Consider the following 7,657-nt stretch of genomic DNA (forward strand, 5'->3'; position numbering starts at 1 on the left):
TGAATGTGGATGGAAAGGTGCCAGAGAGAAAAGAAGAGTTGATGATAGAAGTGATAACAGGCAGAAGTTCATCTAGGCAATCTACAAGCAGTGAGACGGGGATTGGGTCAAGGGCACATGTTTTGGGAGCGGACTTAGTGATGACACGCTTCACCTCATGCTCGGTCACGGGTCTGAATCCAACAAAGGATGACGTTCGTCTTTCTTGTCCTGTCTGTCACGTTCGGCCTGTCGTTCCTGTCTGTCCTAACCACGGCTGTGGGAAACACTCTGTTTCACCGCAAAAAGCAGGAATAAAATAGGCTACGCGTTTTGTTCCACACCGTTTGGATTTTTCTTCTGCGTTTTCTGGTTGCTGGATTTTTGTATCCATTTCATCTTCGCGGGTTCTAGCTATAGCTGCGTTAGGCTTTTCGTAGCTTTTCTTCCTAACTAACCATGGCAGAACAGGGTTCTCCTACGAGGAGACTAGCTTTTGAGACTCCTGGCAGTGAGGAGCAGACTGAGCGAGACGCACGCGTTAGAGCGCGAAGTATCCTTAAACGCAAGGAGTTAGAACGTAAGGAAGACATAGAGCGACAGACGAGAAAAGAAGAAAATGACAGACAGGAACGACAGGCCGAACGTGACAGACAGGACAAGAAAGACGAACGTGACAGACAGGACAGGAAAGAACAGGCCGAACTTGACAGACAAGAAAGAGAACGACAGGCCGAACGACAGGCCGAACGTGACAGACAGGAAAAGAGAGACGAACTTGAGAGACAGAAACGACAGGCCGAACGCGACAGACAAGAAAGAGAACGTGACAAACAGGCCGAACGCGAGCACCAACTGGAGCTAGCGAAGCTACAGGCACAGAAGGGTACACTTACTCAGGCTAGCGCGCCGACGTTTGTTACTGACCGGACGAGACTTCCGACGTTTGACGATGACAAAGACCAGCTCGACGACTTTCTACGCAGATTTGAACGTATTGCCTCTGACCAGCAATGGGAAGAGGGTACGTGGGCCAGTCGCCTCAGCACCTGTTTGAAGGGACGCGCTTTGCAACTGTACAATGCTTTGGAGGACGACGAGGTGAGGAACTATCAAGCTCTGAAGAAGGCGCTACTCCAGCGTTTCAACTTGACTGCCGAAGCGTACCGACGACGACTACGGAACTGCAAAAGACTGAGCGGCGAGCTGAGTCATCAATTTGTGGCACGTCTTAATCTTTACCTGCGGCGCTGGGTGGAGATGGCCGAGAAGAATTGGACCGTCGACGACCTTGCCGACCTGATTGTAATGGAACAGTTGATGTCCAGCCTGCGACCTGAGGTGGTGACCTTCGTGCAGGAGCACCAGCCAAAGACTACTCAGGAGGCGGCAAACTGGATCAAGGTACATGAGGACGCCCAGTCGATCTCCGGGAAATCTTCAGGCCCACGGCCGGGCAAGTCAGGAAACTCAGGTTCTTCAGGACCCAAGGACGGAAGGACGATCAGGGACACAAGGGATCAAGTTCCAGGAACGACATCCTTTGTTTCTACTGTGGCAAGCGGGGCTGCGTGAAAAAGGACTGCATTAAACGACAGTCTGACCAGAAGGGCGTGCATTTTGTTGGTAGTGAGGAGTTCCGGGACGTCACGAGCACCCGTGGTATTCCGCAACTGTGCGTTCCATGCTCCAGGAAACATTTCCAGCCGTATTGCCAAGTCTACGTCAACGGGGTGAAGGGCGAAAGTCTGCGGGACACTGGGGCAGACATGATAGTGGTCCGGGCGAGTCTAGTTCCGGCTATGGCCTACACAGGAGACAGTATAAGGGTGAGAATGGCCGAGGCATCTCACGCTTGCGACTTGTACACAGCCGTGATCAAGGTCGTAACACCGTTGTTCACGGGGACCATTGTGGCCGTCGTCATGGACGATCCTCCATGCGACCTGCTCATTGGGAACCGTGTTCAGTTTGTTGACGGCGTCATCAGGGAGGTTCCCGTCTATCGGACTCCCGACGTCATTTCAGTGCTCACGCGGGCACAGGCGGAAAGAGAGACTCAACCTCTCAAACGCCTACCTGCCGCACGAGCCGCCCTGGGAAACGTGACCCCCGCGCTTCTCGCAAAGGCTCAGGATTCTGATCCGACATTAGCGACTCCTCGTGAGCACGCGAAGTCGGGGAAGGTGAAGCTGAGTGGGAAGCATGGGCGGTCAAAGTATCTCAGGGAGAAGAAGTTGCTTTACCGCGAGTTCAGCAACAGAGAAGGATCTTTCAAACAGGTTGTCGTGCCTCGCGAGTTTCGCGAGGGTGTCATGGCAACGGCACACGATTCGATTCTTGGAGGTCATTTGGGCACCAAGAAGACCACGGACCGTGTGTGGCGCCACTTCTATTGGCCAGGCATATGTACAGATGTCCGACGGTTCTGTGCGTCATGCGACAAGTGCCAGAAGGTGGTTGCCAAGGGAAGGGTGAGGAAGGTCCCCTTAGAAAAGATGCCGCTCATCGACGAACCCTTTCGTCGGGTGGCAGTTGACATCATCGGGCCCATCTTGCCTGCGTCTGAGGACGAAAACAGATACATTTTGACCATGGTGGACTACGCCACCCGATATCCAGAGGCGATCCCTCTGAAATCGATCGAAGCTACGCGAGTAGCTGAAGCACTGGTTACCATGTGGTCCCGGCTGGGAATTCCATCAGAGGTTCTCACCGACAGAGGCACTCAGTTCACGGGAGGAGTGATGGCAGAGGCAGCACGACTGCTATCGCTTGAGCAGCATTTCACAACTCCTTACCATGCTCAGTGCAACGGACTGGTGGAAAGGTTCAATGGTACCTTGAAAACCCTGCTGAGGAAGCTAGCTCAGGAGAAACCACGCACGTGGGATAGGTATATCCCAGCACTGCTCTTCGCTTATTGCAAGGTTCCTCAGGAGAGCTTGGGTTTCTCCCCATTCGAGTTGTTGTATGGCAGACAGGTCCCATGGCTACCCTGCGTCAGGCTTGGACGGACGAAGAAGCTGACGAGGAAGTGCAAACGACAGCGACCTACATCGTAGAACTCAGGAACAGGATTGAAGAGACCTGCAAACTGGCTCAAGAGAACCTGGGAAGAGCAGCACAGCGTTACGCGCGAGGATTCGACCGCAAGGCACGGCCGCGCAGCTTCAAGATTGGAGAACGAGTGTTGCTACTTCTACCTGTCAAACACAACAAGCTACAACTGCAGTGGCAAGGACCTTTTGAGGTGACAGCGAAGGTGGGCCAGAACGACTACAGGATCGTCATGAACGGGAAAGCACGCCTGTACCACGCCAACCTGCTGCGCGCCTACATGTACATAGAAAGGACTGCCTACGGGGAGAAGAACAAAGACAAAGAGACAGAGAAGGTTGCTGTCGTGATGGACGAGACGACGGATGAACAGGGAAGATGTCGTGTACCAGTTTGTCCCCTGGAGACCAGTGAGGACTACACCGATGTACACATATCATCTGATCTTGGGGACGACCAGAAGGCGGACCTGCAAGGAATCCTGGAGGACGCAGCACGCGTTCTAACTGACATACCACTGCAGACGCACCCGGAGGAATTCACCTTCGACTTGCTGGAGAAGCAGCCAGTGAGAACGAAGCAGTACCCCATGCCTCATGCACAGAAGGAGGTGGTCAGGAAGGAAATCGCCGACATGACAAAGTTAGGCGTCATCGAGCCAGCAAACTCTCCCTACAGTTCACCAATCGTACTTGTGAAGAAGAAGGATGGTCGCGTCAGGTTCTGTGTTGACTACCGGAAGTTGAACAAGATCACGGCGTTTGATGCAGAACCCATGCCTGATGTGGACTACCTCTTCAGTCACTTGGCCAAGGCCAAGTATTTCTCCAAATTAGACCTCACTAAGGGATACTGGCAAATTCCGGTTGCCGAGGAAGATCGCCCAAAGACTGCATTTACCACTCCATTCGGCCAGTTCCAGTGGACAGTCATGCCGTTTGGACTACAGAATGCAGGTGCCGTCTTCACTCGCATGATGAGGAAACTTTTGGAACCATTGAAGCGCGAGGACATCAGCAGTTTCATCGACGATGTGCTGATCGCGACTGAGACATGGTCTGAACATCTCGACGCCCTGCGCGACGTGTTCGGAAGGTTGAAGGACGGAAATCTGGGAGCTAAACCGTCCAAGTGCTATTTGGGATTTCGGGAATTGTCTTTCCTGGGTCATGTTGTCGGCGAGGGATTGCTCGTTCCAGAGGACGACAACATCCAGAAAATTCGGGAGGCGGAGCCACCACGCACGCACGAAGAAAGAAGTCAGGTCTTTCCTGGGCCTTGCCAGCTTCTACAGACGCTTCATCCCGCACTTCGCCGAAATCGCACTAGAGACAATGACAAAAGGTGACGTTTTCATGTCAGTATGTCCCAAATGACATCACCAGTACATTTTTCATTCTATCTAATCTGTTTTCGTTCTATTTTTTCTAATAACATGCGTTAACAATTGATTGCCAACTGGAATGGAAGAGCACAAAAAGTGTAACTTGATATGTAGTTTCTCTAGAGGGAAAAACATCTTCCACTTTCATGTCAGTGTGTCCCATGCAACATACATTTGCCAAACAGCTATGTGCAAGTAGATTATTTGTTAGTGGTATAGAAAATACTGATCAACAATTAAAGTCAGTTTTCACATTCATTTTCTACCTATTTCTTATTTGTTTATTCTGTTGGCAATGGTGAAATGTCAGCAATCGTGTGTCATTCGGGACAGTAGACATGACACCTGACCTTTTGTCACTGTCTCACTACCACTGACCAACCTTACCAAGACACTACAACCGACCGTTGTAGTGTGGACTGAGGAATGCAGCTCCGCATTCAACACCTTGAAGAGGCGACTCACCAGTCAGCCTATACTCCGGCTACCAGACCTGAACAAGGACTTCGTGCTGAGGACAGACGCTTCAGGGAAAGGACTTGAGGCAGTGTTGCTTCAGGAGACAGAGGGGTTTTTGCACCCTGTTTGCTTCGCCAGCCGTAAGCTGACCTCGGCCGAGGCAGCATATGCAACGGTTGAACGCGAGTGTCTCGCCATTGTCTGGGGCATCCAGAAGTTCGAGGCGTACCTGTACGGACGACCTTTCTGTCTGGAGACGGACCATCAACCTCTGCAATACCTTCAGGTTGCAAGGTTGGCAAACGCCAGACTTATGCGCTGGGCGTTGATCCTCCAACGTACCAATTCACGGTACGCGTCATTCCGGACGCCAACAATGTTGGAACTGATTTTCTCTCTCGGGCTGTAGAGGAGAACATGACTGGGAGCGAAACCGAGGTTTCGTCTTGAAGAGGGGAGGTGTGTCACGATTTAGTGACATGGATCGAGAAAGTGTCTCTCTGTGGGGTGCCTTCTCTTGGTCAATTGCGATAGAAAGCGCCTGTGCTTTCTGTCAACCGCTGGGTTTTAGCTGACCGAACACAGCGAATACGGGAATTTCGTGTCGCACGGATTTCACGTGGGTGATTTCTGCTGTCGGGGCAAAACTAGGATAGCTGAACTTGGAATGTGACAAGGTGAGTCACGTGATTTTGTCCAGGTTGTCTGTTTGAGACATATTAACTTCACACTCGAAACTCGGCAGCGAGAGAGAAAAGTCGGTGTCAGAATTCTCCTACAAGTTTGACGGTTTTCAACACGTTTAAATACTTTACTGGGTATCAACGTGCTATGCTACTTGCTAGTGAGGCTTGATAGGAACTACATAGGACAGACCACCGTCTCTCTGGACACATGCTGGCTGACAGTCGAGGCGTCAAGATTCTCCGCTGTGCGTTTTCACCGCATAAGGATTCAGCGAGAGAGGAGGATGACGGCATTTCTGTGACGAACAGAAGTCATTCGAAAGGGAGCGGATTCGCTTAAAAAGGCTGTTGAGGTAATAAATCATTATTTAACGCTGTTGACGAGTCTGTGTTTGTGGAATGAAATACTCTCTGTTGTTTTTTCCAGGTTAGCGCATAATTTGCTCTTTGTGACGCTAAAATACTAATCTGTATATGGTTTTTGCAGATATGGATAGAAGGAAGGAAAATAGCTGATTTGTTGTTGTAAAAGTCCGTTTGTGCAGGCCCACGTGCTCGATGAGATATGTAAAGGTGACATGTTTAAAGGTGGTGTGTGAGGGGAGCATGACATGTTTAGTGCACCGAGGCTTTTTGTTGCAGCCTTCTTCTTCTGCTGTTGACGACTACGTGCTGGGATGCTGTAACCAGGTCGTCCGCAAACATCGTTTAACCTGCTAACCGGCTGTATTGGCTTTTTGCTGTCGCTGTCGCCGTCCTGCCCATCTACGCGTCTTCTACACCTCTCTGGTAGACTACGGGGAGGACCTTCAGCGACTGGGTGAGGCGCCTGATGTCTCCACTGTTCCCTGCTTCGTTGCCACGCTAACCGGCACTACATTCAACGGAGCAGTTGTGGAGACTAAAGACTAATCACGGGCCGCCCACTCAGTGGCAAAAAGCTAAGTTGCACCATGTTTGTTGCACCCTTCTTACCACCAAGTCATCTATATTTGTGATTATACTCGAGTGGTGACGACGTGGGGTGTGTGACACCTGCATGAATTAGCACTTTTAGGCAGATCAGGTACTTTTACTAACTATACACGGGATCAGCGTGTTATTATTATTTCCTGTACTTCAACTGGCGTTTTTGTCAGTAAACACTTGTTTTACGTATTTAACGTAAAAAGAACATCTTTTGGAGTGAAGTCTCGAGGGAGGTGGCGTGATATTACATAAACAGGCGTCTGAAACTTATACTTTTGTTGATTCTATCTATTTGTATGACTGCGAGAGTGGATCGTGGTGTGGTTAGTTAGTTAGAAGTAACTAACCGTTCATAATCACCATCTTGTGATATTGAAACGTGACACACGTCATCCGTGAACGGCGAGGATGGTGTAGGAGTCGCGCTGTCCAGCTCCTCTCTGATCTTCTGAACCTTGCTAGAGAAAAAGTCAGAGAAGGCGTCAGAGAGATCTTCGGTGGGATTGTCTGTGGGGAGGGTGGAGTCCTTACTCTTCCCAAGGAGACGGTTGCTGGTGCTGAACAGAGCCTTGGTCGACGCACTGGACTCAATCTTAGAGCTCCACTGAGTAGTCTTCCTTGGCCGGCTGAACAAGCTGAGCAACCGCTTCCTTCGCGGTCCAGAATATCTGCTCGTCAACCGTCAGTTTGGATTTCTGCCAGAGTCTCTCTGTGCGCCGACGATCGCGTTTGGCCTGTCGGAGCTGGCCGCTGATGGCAGAGTACCACGAAGATGTGCGACCTGATGGCACACGCCGCTCCGTAGCTGGGGCGTGCTTGTCTAGCAGTCGACGAAGGCCGTCCTCCAGCTGCTGGGCAGTGACGTCAGGACCCAGCTCCTGCAGCATCGCCGTGATGTCAGCTTTGAAGGGGTCTCTGTCTATGGCCCTGACGTCACGCACAGTCCTGTAGACAGGTTGTCGTTGGGGCCTGGCCACGTTGAGGGTGCAGAGGACTGCCGCATGATCAGACGAGATCATGTGGTTGACGGCAGAAGAGTTCACCAGCAGGTCGTCCTCTCGATACACAGCCCAGTCGATGATGTGGCCGCTTCTGTAGTAGGTGGGCTCCTGCACACCCT

Source organism: Littorina saxatilis, unplaced genomic scaffold, assembly GCF_037325665.1.
Source record: "Littorina saxatilis isolate snail1 unplaced genomic scaffold, US_GU_Lsax_2.0 scaffold_1056, whole genome shotgun sequence".
Classification (NCBI taxonomy): domain Eukaryota; kingdom Metazoa; phylum Mollusca; class Gastropoda; order Littorinimorpha; family Littorinidae; genus Littorina; species Littorina saxatilis.